Source organism: Podarcis gaigeae, assembly GCF_964106915.1.
Source record: "Podarcis gaigeae genome assembly, chromosome: 3".
NCBI lineage: Eukaryota > Metazoa > Chordata > Lepidosauria > Squamata > Lacertidae > Podarcis > Podarcis gaigeae.
In genome coordinates this window covers 73,609,968-73,622,580 of record NC_139680.1, presented here as the reverse complement: position 1 = coordinate 73,622,580, position 12,613 = coordinate 73,609,968, and positions in this window count along the sequence as shown.

Here is a 12,613-nt window from a genome sequence, read left to right as displayed (position 1 = left end):
TTCTCTCCTGTTGTTATTCTGTACCACCATTGGACATTGTGTGAGTGCTCTGGGCCTGGTCGTTTTCATCCCTGTACTGCATGTGACTTAATATGCTAAAAGTGTAAATATTGCAGCATATACAGCCAGCAGTAAATTACTACCCTTTGGGAGCTAAGGGAAAACAGAGGAAACACTGTGACTCAGAGGTAGTCTCTGAGTCAACATACTTTCTAGGGTTATTCTCCGGATGCTAACTTTAGCATAAAACAATTGGTTTGACCCACCTTTGTTCTTAATGTCAGATCTGCATGGAGGTTTCCAGAGAACTGGGCACAACTAAACCCGGAGCTTTTTAGAAGCTTACAGTTTCGTGTAGAACAAACCTGAGTATGAATAATTCTTTATATCCCTCACAAATATATTTATTAAAACATGAGCATAGTATTGACTAAAATACTGTAGTCAAACCACCTCAGTAGATATAGCTAATAACTGAAATTCAATAAAAGGTTTTTTTTAATCTGCAAAATGCTTAACGACATCTGTTTTCTTCACCCTGTGAGGTAGATGCTTATTATGCACTTTTACAGATGGGGAACGGAGGATGAAAAACAAGAAGTAGAATTCACTGTCAATGCTCTTACAAACTTTCCATTTGTGGAATCATATTGGGTTGCCAAACAGATCACCCCTCCCCTTCCTCTCACGTGTTGTTCTGGGGGTTCTCCTGACCTCCCCACTCTGAGCCAATTGTGGTGGTGTTGGAACACATAGGGAGACTGGGGAGAAGCCCAACTGAACACGTGGAAGCCATTACATTGGGCTTCTGCTGATGGAGTTCATTAGGTGAATACTACTCACTGGGCAGGATTTAACTAAGTATTAGAGTAGACCCATTGAAATTAATGAACATAGCTAACTTAGATAAAATGAATCAGCATTCTTCAGATCTTCTTTTTAAATATGTTTCCCATTTCTTTCCACAGAATTCCAATTTATTTTATTTTGAAATAAAGTTTTTAAGGTTTTTTTTAAAAAGTTTAAGCTAAAAAAACCCCTCAAGTTAAAAAACACAAGATTTGTTTATTTATTTCATAAAATTTATACACCACTTGATTGTAAAAACCTCCAAACTGGCTTGCAAAAAGATAAGACAAGAAAATCAGGAAAAATTCACAACCCTACTTTAAAAGTTAAAATACCCAAACGGATTAAAATTACCTCAGCTGGGCAGGCTTGTCTAAGCAAGAATGTTTTTGGTAGGTACCAGAAAGAGACTGCTTGATTTCAATTGGCAGGGAGACCCAAAGTATACGTGCTACCGACACAAAAAGATGACCAAAAAGAACACATAACAATTCTACAATTATCAGTGAAGAAATAAAGGAACTCACTGATAACAATCCTTAGCACATTATCTTATGTAAACTGCTCAGGGACTGTGTATTTTAAATGGTATAAAAATATTACTAATAAATGGATCAGGCATAAGCTTGTGGGGCAACTAGAGTAAAAAAGGCCTGTGCTGATGTTCAGTATCTAATGAATGACTGGATATAAGAATTATATATCTTCCATTTCTAAGTGTCTTCCTTTTGGCTACGGTGAGCTAGAGCCCCACATTTATTTTGAGCGAGATGCTCTCCTGGCCAGCTGACTAGTGGAGCTGCTGTATTGATTTCAGTGAATCAAACCGGCCTCCAGCAGATGCATCAGAATACATTCGGCGAATGCTGGTAAGAATAGCTCTTCAAGCAACTGCACTGCTTGCTTTCGCCTCCATCCTCCTTTATGAAAGAAAAGTCATAACTCTTCTCTGCTTGCTTATTCTGGGCCTGATCTCATCACCGATGACTCTCTGGGGCAATGAAAGAGTCGGCAGAAAAGATACTTCAATTTCCTGAAAGGTCAAATTGTCACAGACCCCCTCCCCTCCCCTAATGGATTACAATAAAGGACGGAGGAACTGTCGGTTTTAACCTTTTCTTAACTTTGCAGCTCATGGGATTTGAAACCATTTTTATTTTCTTTCAAGTAATAAAATTCATTTTAAAAATAGAAACAAGGAGGTCCTGGGAACTTGAAATGTTGCTTAAGAAGTGGAATAGTTGTCCCTGCATGCTAAGGCTCACCATAGGACAGCTCACATCTGCAATGAGATTTTTTTTTTAAAAAATGGAAAACAAAGCTCACTGTGCATGGGGGAGGCAGAATAAGGGAAGCCAGCCATCTTAGATCACTGGGATCATGCCTATTATTTCAGGCTTCCCTTATTCTACACTGACACTTCCCATGTCTATCTCATTCAGAGTTCAAAGGGACCCTGCTGCCAATATTTTGCTGATGAAAAGCAGAAATATTTAAGTGGAGAATTAGGATAAATGGCAATTTCTTTGCTTAGAAGGGTCTTTGAGACACTGCTGAAATAGCAATTTTCAGTCTGTTGCTTTAATATGCATTAAGCAAACCATATGCCTGCACTTCAAACCCACCACTTGCCTCCAACCAATTAGGGTCACCAACACATGAAATGAAATGAATTTCTAGGCAGGAACTGGGGTCAGAATCCCGAGAGGCTCCTCAGTTAAAGCCTAGTGGATTTTGTAGATTGGGGGCAGGGTTTTCAGTAGGTATGAAACCCATCAATTTCCGATGGAAAAATGAGCTATTCATGTTGCCAACCTGGTGCTGACCAGATGTTTTTCTTGAGATGGTACCAGGCTGGCAAAGTATGACCTAAGAGGTACAGTTAAGAACAACAAAATTGCTGTGGGCAGGGGATAAAGAAGCACTGGCGGAGGAAGAGGAGTGCGGGGGGAGCACACCGCCCCCGGTAGCGCAATCCCCAGGGTGCCATCGCGGCTGCCTCCCCACCCGCGCTGGGTGCCCCACCCCTGCCTGCTCTCTGTCCCCAGTACTGGAACATGAAGCTCCGCCACTGTAGAGAAGGTCCACACACAATAAATATGACTAAATCCAGCTATATGTGCTGAAATTTCAAGTGGAGAACAACCAGACTCCCATGGGGAACTGTTCTTACTCTCATCACACACCGAAGGAATGACCCAAAGGAATGGCCTCCTGTTTAGGTGTGTCTTATGTTTCATGGCAAACACAACATTCACCTTGCTCACTATAGTGTTACACATGACCCCAATCTCCGAGAGGTGTGAGATACCTGGTTTTCCAGGCACTCGCCCAGGCTTCGTGTTTCCATTTGGAAACGAGGCAGAGAGGAGACTGTGGTGTCTTTATGATATATGGTTTATTTACACACATATATGAGCAGATCCTGTGATGGAGCGGTTCACAGTATCAATACCTCATGATAGCCTTGGTTCACCCATAGTTGCAGCCTTGGATTTAGACAGAAATCAAACATTGTGCTCTGCCTCTCTGGCTTTCCAGCCTTCAGCTTTAATTCTAGGTCACATGACACACACTTTCAACTCTAAACTCTGGTTTTTGTCCTTCTCACTATCTGTGAGTTTCCATTTGCCTCTCACACAGAGCTCCCTCTCCTTTGTTCTCTTAATGGCCCATCACCCAGGTGATTACCAGAACACAGGAAGCTATCCTGGCTCATATTTTGTTGTTGTCGTTTAGTTGTGTCCGACTCTTCGTGACCCCATGGACCAGAGCACGCCAGGCACTTCTGTCTTCCACTGCCTCCCGCAGTTTGGTCAGACTCATGTTTGTAGCTTCAAGAACACTGTCCAACCATCTCGTCCTCTGTCGTCCCCTTCTCCTTGTGCCCTCCACCTTTCCCAACACCAGGGTCTTTTTCAGGGAGTCTTCTCTTCTCATGAGGTGGCCAAAGTATTGGAGCCTCAGCTTCACAATCTGTCCTTCCAGTGAGCACTCAGGGCTGATTTCCTTCAGTATGGAGAGGTTTGATCTTCTTGCAGTCCATGGGACTCTCAAGAGTCTCCTCCAGCACCACAGTTCAAAAGCATCAATTCTTCGGCGATCAGCCTTCTTTATGGTCCAGCTCTCACTTCCATACATCACTACTGGGAAAACCATAGCTTTCACTATACGGACCTTTGTTGGCAAGGTGATATCTCTGCTTTTTAAGATGCTGTCTAGGTTTGTCATTGCTTTCCTCCCAGGCTCATATTTTAACACACACTTGTTCCAGGGGATAGCATGGGTTGGTACCCACAAACTCATAACAAGATTTTCTCTGGCTTGGTCTCCTCCACATTCTTTTTAATACCTCCTCGAAGCAACATTCTGCTTCCTCAGCATTTTCTTCTGCTCATCCCCACCAATCTTTTTTTTCTCTCTCTCTCATCCTAAACATGAAACTGCAGTGTAATAGCTCAGTGACATTAATTGTTCCATTAATTGCAGCCACATCTCATCTGCTATTGTTTTGGGGGGCTCTTTAATTTTTTAATATAAAACACATTCTTATTATTATTATTCTTTTTTTATGAAGTCCATACAAAATAAGACAAAAGATGCCTCAGTGAGGGCGAGCATTTGGCGCATTATGAGCAAATCAAGACATATGTTAGAAATAAAAGGAGGGTGGGGAGCAAAACACAAGACACCACAAACAATAACAAAGAGCAAGAGAGACTAATCACAAGGAGAAATCCCAAGGAATTTTTGTCCCCACTCAAGACCAGCGACAGTTACCTTATTGCAGGGCAAGGGTCTTTAATTAAAGCTGCTAACAAGTTAACAATCTCCTGTAAGTTAAATAGAAACAGTCCCGAATCTTTTCATCATGTATGCCATGGAAGGGGGCCGGGTCTGACTGGAAGTGGGGGGAGGGTGGAAGAAGAATTAACTATATGACTGAATGATTATTTTTCATGGCAACAAGAGGGCTGCAATTAAGAGGCAAATTAATGTTCTGGCAATGCGTTTTGCTTTGAACAACGCAAAGGCTTGGGATTCAAGAGTGGCTGAAGTGTCTCCTTTGGAACAAAGCTTAGGCCAAACTGCAGCAAATTGGTCCTCTTCTCTTGCTCTTACAGGAAATGGGGCTTAAGGGAAAAAAATATTCCAGAAACTTTTGTGTCCCCTTTTCCCCAGGGGTGTCGCCATTTGTTTGATCTTCCTCTGTCTGCGCCAAACCTTTACCCATCCGCTTTCCCTTTGAGCCTCTGACATCTATTTTCAGCAAGCTTTGAATGTTTTGTTTTGGACAAAATATTTCCTTGAGAGATCTCTGTGCCCTTCCACCCGCTCTTTGCCTTTAGATTCGCCTGTTATGCTATGGATTTCTTCTTTCCTGTTAAAAAGACAAAGGCCACCTAGAAGGAGTGCCACCCCCTGCAAAACCCTCCTTGAAATGGATGGGGTTTTCATGGGAGCCGCAATTGCAGGATTGTCTGTGGAAGATTCCAGAAGTTTCTGATACGCAGTCACGGAATCGCACCATATTCTGCGTATCCTCCACTGTCCCTGGAAGAGCAATGTGGCGAGGGGTGGCAGACTTGCTTCCTTCTTTCCCTGGCACCAGGCCAGTTCAGATATTGGCTGGATCTAGACATGTCAAAGAAGTGATTCAGTTAAACGCATTGTAAACTCATACAGGCAAATCCGATAGAGAAATACAGAACTCCACAGCACCATCTGGTGTCACAGTGTTATATCGCATATACAACACTTATAAAACACTTTTTCTTTACTAATCTAGCTGAGTCCATTATATCTGCCAGATTCTTTGCACAAGCAACTCATCGTGGCAGCGGTGTATTTGTGTCAACAGTGCAATACCTGCATATGCACACACAGAAACCACAGCAGCAACTTCTGTGACAGGATAGAAGAAGCTGCCTTAAACCAGTTTAGCTCTATATTGTCTAAACTGAAGATAGCCAATGTTGTGTCAGATGTTGTGAACTACAACTCCCACCAGGCCCAGGCAGAATAACCAGTGTTCAAGGATGAAGTCCACAACATCTGGAAGACAGCACTTTGGCTACTCTTGGTTTACACTGTCTGTGGCTGTTCAGCATTTCAGACATGGGTCTTTTCCAGTCATGTGTGAAAATGCCAGGGTTCGAACTCAGGGCCTTTTGCATGCAAAGTAGTCATACTTTGGATCTCGAACGCTTTGCGAGTTGAACGTTTTGGCTCCCGAACGCCACAAATCCAGAAGTGAGTGTTTGGAACCCGAACGTCCGACTCGGCTTCCACAGCTTCCGATTGACTACAGGAGCTTCCTGCAGCCAATCAGAAGATGTGCCTTGGTTTCCGAATGTTTTGGAAGTCGAACGGAGGTACCACTGTATGTCCTCTCACACTCCTGTCCTTCCCATGCTGTGGAAGAACCAGAAGCCCCCAATCATGGCCACTGCTGCACCATCCGTGAGTATGCTTACTGGTTACAGATAGGTAGCCGTGTTGGTCTGCCATAGTCAAAACAAAAAAAAATTCCTTCCAGTAGCACCTTAAAGACCAACTAAGCCTTTGGTGGTGAAGGCAAACACTGGAGAGTTACAGCGCCTGCTGTGGCTGTAGAGACCAATGCGGGAGAGACATGTTTTGATGCAGCTGGGGCAGATAAGGCATCTGATCACACCGATGCAGATGCACCATGGAATTTATTTTCTCTGCGATCCTCCCAACAGTCATTCCTCACCTGGTCACTGCTGTGGATGCACAACCTGACCATCTGTCTCCAGGCATTGCGGTTGTCTGCAAGGGACTCTCACCCACTGGTGTTGCCAGCCTTCATGTCACGTTTTCAGACATCTTTGTAGTGTGGAGTTGCTCTTCCAACAGGCCTAGTGCTTAAAGCCAGCTCCCGGTAGAGCAAGTCTTTGGGGATCCTGCCATCTTCCATTCTGTGCCAGCGTAGACCTCAGAATCTCATTGGAAGGGATTCCTGCTGTTTTGAAATGAAAAGTACAGCAGGTTGGTTTCAGAGGGTATAGATATCTGGCAGATGGGTGTCAGAGACTCCCTGGCCTCATTCCTTGCTATTTCGTGGGATGCTTTCATGTTGCATAGTTGTGGCCTGGCATTCACCATCCTAGGGGAAGTCAGGAGGAGAAGAGGACACACAAACTTGACCCTCCCCTTGGGATCACCCTGTTTATTGGATAGGCACCAGTCTTAGGAATGGGCTGGAAATAACATCGGCTGTCACAGATTCCATTCAGTCTGAACCTGAATATAAACAGTCCATCCTGAGGTTCCCATGGTCTCGTCACATCAGTACTATACAATCACTGTAAATGGGAATGGTAATGGTAATAATCTAACTACTGTGGAGCTGGAAACGTACAGAAAAGGGCAACCAAACTGATCAAGGGACTGGAGCAATTCCCCTACAAGGAAGGGTTACAATGTTTGACACTTCTAGGTTTAGAGGAAAGGCAACTTCCAATATATTATTTGCAAATGAATAAACAAGCAATGTACTTTTTATTGTGCCAAAGCCTGTAGCGGCTTCTACTGAATTAGTGGAATAGTGCAATGTTCAGATCTGAAAGAAATTGGTTTCACCTTGTTAGGAGAGCAGGGTTGGGAGGGAAACCCCCCATCATTTTAGTATTAATGGCGATTGAGAAACGGGGGAGCCTGCAAACAGCTCTGCTTTCCCTTTTTCTTTCTAATGAATTTCTTTTGGGGCCTTTTGAACGATGGGAAAGTGCTGGACTTCATGTACTGCCCTGCCCCTGTGATTAGCTAGGAACACAAAACAATATCCTTGGAATCTGTGCCCATTTCCTCTTGGAAGGAGCTGTGAGTGAGTTTCCTAACTGCCACAGCTCCCACCCATATCTTCCTGAGCTCGCCCTTCCAATCTTAAGTGCAGCATTTAGAGACAGGTCAGGCCACTTGCTGAAGGTTTGCCCTTGCTCAGCCTGCTGGTGGCGAGGCATGTTTTTCCTCTTGACCTTGCCATAAATGGAAGGACAGCCTTCAGCCCCGATGAGAGAGGGAAAAGGTGGAAAGATGGAAAAGACAACTAAGCACATTTAGATTGCTTTTGGTTTCCTTTTAGGCTGTAGCGGCTGGTGTGAATTGAGCAAAATTGTGGGGCAGGATGGGCGGAGGGGGGGAGAGGATCCTTTCCAAAAAGAAGTGTTGTTACTAAATATATATATATTGCTTCAAATAATTGTTTGCTTGCCTATTGTGCTAAGAAGAATTGGTGCAGTAGACAGATAACATGCTATCTGTGTGCACATGCAAAAGTGGAAACTGCCTTCTGCTTCTCTCTGTGTGTGTTAGTATTGCAATTGTGTGCACCCTTGAAGGGGTCAGGGTGAAAATCTCGTTTCATCCTGACAACAACTCTGTGAAGTAGGTTAGACTGTGAGACACAGGCTGTGTGCACGCTAACTGGCACAGAGCAGGCAAATGTAGCTTTTCCCAATCCGAAATTGTCCCGTCTTGTCCTCCACATGCCACTTTCAATCTAGATCAATACTAGATCCTGTCACCCACAAGGATGTGCATGGTTATTTAATTCAGCTTTGAAACCCCTCCCCTTGTTGATGTTATCCATGCCTTTTCCTCCCTGCATGTGCCACAGGTGAACAAAGAAGGATGTGGGGATTACCAACTTCTGCGTATATGGCCACCCACGTCACTGGGCAGGTGTGGACACACCACCATTTTGCTGGGACCACCTGCATCTGTTTTCATACGGACACACTGTGGGATCATGCAGAATCAATCTGCAATGAGCTTTCGTTTTCAGAATGGAAACAGCTTCTGGTGTACTTATTTCCCATTTGCCCCATTAAGAAAATTGGGGTGAAACATCCCCTCTCCTGTTCCTATTTTCCCACTGTTGTTGCTTCAGTTTTCTGTACACCACTTTGAGATTTTTTTCCAATAAATTGAGCAGTATAGAAATTAAAGAATTGATCATCAATCAATCAATCAATCAAAATGAATAGGTGAGAAGGAGATAAATTGCTTGTGACACTTATTGCTTGTATGGAAAACAATTAGCTTTGCTTGTCCATGTTACCCAAACCTCTGAGCCTTTATCTATGGAACATTCTTTGGATCTGAACTCTAGAATCATAGAGTTGGAAGGGATCTTGAGGATCCTCTTGTCCAACCTGCAACCTTGGCGTTATCAGCACCACGCTATAACCAACTGAGCTATCTAAGGCAGGGCTGCAGAATACAGCTGAGGAAACAAAGGGAAACATCTCTTGGTCTTGCAAACCTGCCAGTTGGATTATTTGACTTTGCTGCAGAACACTGGTTTGAAGAGTTCATGGTATTCTTCTTACTTCATAACATCACCTTTGACTTTGTACTGAATCTGGCCCGGGTCTAATCCTGAAGCTAGGCATCAAGTACGCAGACTGAATGTATACTTTGTAGAGAGGTGGCCACCACTGGGAAGCTGAGAAGCCTTTGTAGAACATTGTGTGTGTTTTGTTCTATATATGGATAGGAGGAGATGACATTTTAGAAAGCCAATGGTAATGATTAGAGTTTTTAGTTTTAAGTAGTCATTTAGTCATAAAAGACTGAATTCAAATGCTTCAGAAAAATAGTCTTTTCCTCTCACTTGATGATAGGTTTCCTCTGACTGCCATAATTGTTCATCTTTTTAATGCATGCATAACAGACAATGACCTGTGATTAAGTCTCCACCCAGGGCTTCCCCTTTGAAGATAAGGATGAGGCGCTGAGGTCACTTTGACTCCCTAGCAAAGAAGTGGATTAATGCTGGACCAGGGGCATTAAACATACACAATTCAGGATGCATAGCTACTTCATGCATCATATATCTATATCTATATCTATATCTATAGAGAGAGAGAGAGAGAGAGAGAGACTTCACCCTTGTTTGGACCTATTTTTCATATACAGAGAATATCTTTATATAGTTCCTTTTTTGACTTGCAAACTACTAATCACAGGCAAATGGGTGTGTTAAATTGCAGGTTGCAATCTGAGGCTAAATATTATGGCGCAACTTCATGACCGTCAAAAATTAAAGCCAAGTTCTCCTACAAAGGAACTAGGTTGTTTTTTAAAGTACAAAATAATAGCATATTCTTACCTAGATAATTAACAATAGCAATTAGAATAGAGGCTTAATCTGAGTGAATGGTGGCTTTGGGAATTCATTGTGAGTGGTTGTGTATAAGGAGTGGTTGTGTATGTGTGTTTTGCAAACAAATGCTTGTGTTTGGTGTATGTTACAGGCATAAAGTAAAAAAAACACATTTGCAAACAGTACTATAGTATTACATTTTAAAATGTTCTTCCTTTCTGATGGATCTTTCAGAGTAACTCAATTGAAAATTCAATCCAGATATCTGCAAATCTTCATCTTTGTGTGAACTTCAATATTGTGTACAAACACAACGTCCTTGTGGGGCCCATTTTGATGGACACACAGAGCTCTTATCTCTCCTAATGGAACTTTCACTCCCCCTTAGGGGAAGGAAAGAGATTATCTAACTTAATTGCTTTTCCCTTCAGAAAGCCACAATATGACATGTAAAATTATAAAGCTGTGAAGATGATGTTCTATACTACCCCTCCCTTCCTCCTTCTAGTTTGTTCTTTGCCCCAGCTTCTGTTTTAAAGCCTGAGGGAGGACCACCCCTCCCCATGCTTATTACCCCACAATTTCATTCTTAGATGAGGCACTTGCTCCCCGTGTTGGCTGCAAGCTTAAATCCCTGTGTTTTCAATGAAGAATATGTCTCTCAAACTCTGCCATTCACATGCAGCAGACATCCACTTCTGAGTGCTGGCCAACAGGGGTGTCACAAAGTACACTTAGAAGAGGCAGGGCACAGGCCTGCAACCCAAATCTGAATAAAACTTGTATGTAGGGTATGTATAGATGCATATTTAGGTCTTGGAGCAAATATAAACGGCGAGTCTGCAGCAGCTGCCATTTAAGCACCATAGAAATAAAATTAAAAAACAATGTTTTCAAAGACAGGAAGGGCCCAATGCAAAAAAACAACCCTGTGGCTTCATTCACCTAACAAAGCCCCTGTTGGAAAGGTTAAGCTGCAATGGTCAGGGGCTTCTTGGCAACATGTACCTGGAAGCAGAGGGGGGCAAGCTGGGAGACATGGCCAGGCCAGAACTGCAGTTTTTGAGGCTGAACGGTAGGGCAGAAAACTGAGCAGGAGGTTAGTGCAATAGTTACAGGAAGGTAGGAGGGAAGCACAGAGGCGTAACTAGGGTCCCTTGCATCCTTGACAAGGAACTGTATTGGCACCTGCCCCCCCTCCCCTAAAAATCATCATTTTCCCCCAAAAGCCGCACTCGAAATCACTACATTCTAGGTGACCCAAGTAGTCAAAACATCTGGAATGAGGGCAAGGCGAGGAGGAAGGGTGAGAAAAAAATCGCATGCCTTCGTGCCATGGTGCAAGAAGGATGGGGAGCTTTTTCCACATTTGATCTTGCGCATTGTCATACTCCACAGTGTATTGGTGCTTTTTTGTGCCTATCAGGTAAGTATGTAAAACTGTTGGCTTGCATCTCTGGGATGGACACCAGGCTGAAGCAAATTTGCTATATGGGAATCTGTGCCATTTAAAAATCCATTACATAACAGAGAGCCTGCAGGAGGTAAAGACTGGAACAACTGTTATTCTGGTGTGGAAAAACTGTACTTTCTAAATGAAGACAGCTGGTTTGTCCATCATATATTGGTACTGACAGTATTGTTTTCTTGTGAGCATGCTCTGTTGAATCACACTTTTCCACTTGTCACTCCAGCAACATTCCCCCCCTCCACGGCAAATGTGTCCTTGAACCAGCTGAAATTACAAAGCAGGGATTTAAAAAACAGCAACAACTAATTACGGCTTTATCTTGTGATAAATATAATTAGGCCCTGGGTGTTTCTGGGTAATCTGTACACTGATGTTAAGGGTTTCAAAACAGAGGTTTTTTTCTGGAAATGTGTCAGATTAATGTAGGTAAACATGCTTTTTAAATTTCTGTTTTAATTCATCACAGAATATATTCAGTACGGGCAATAAAAGAAAGCAAAAATTGTTAATATAATTTGCAATGTTACCTCCCACATTTGTTTTATATAAAAAGAGACTAACTAAAAACCTTATCTTTAGATCCTTCCCCTAGTTGCAGATGTGTGAGTGCTGAGTGTGACAGTGTAGGAGCGATGGATGTGAAAGATACATTGCATTTGCAATTCATTTATTCATATTGGTGGCCTATTCTGTTGAAGCAAATAAGAAAAGCATTAGTCTCTTGAGCAGCAAACAGAATCAAATTCCAAGCTTGCATCCCTATACCTTTATTTCCACTGTTGAATTCAGTGGAACTTCCTTCTGAGTAGACTTGTAGAGGATTGTGCCATAGATGATGTTACCTTCTCTGCATACACTCTGGGATGAAATGAACGATGCAGATCAGATTTCAGTTTGCTCCCTTATGAATGGTGCTGAGTGGGAACGAAACCACACCTGACTTTCCCATTCACTCACCCAGTGCATCTGCTCCACCGTTGAGGTAACTGGCATTAGGTGGTCATGAATGCTCTGCTTTCAATAGGACAGCCCAATATTTGAAGGGCTGTTGGGGGAGGTATCCTGTCTATCCAGCCCTAGGGCTGAGATGTCAGTAATGAAAGTCTGCTGATCCTATCCACTCTTAACCATTTTATGGGGAACCCTTATTGTACAGATCT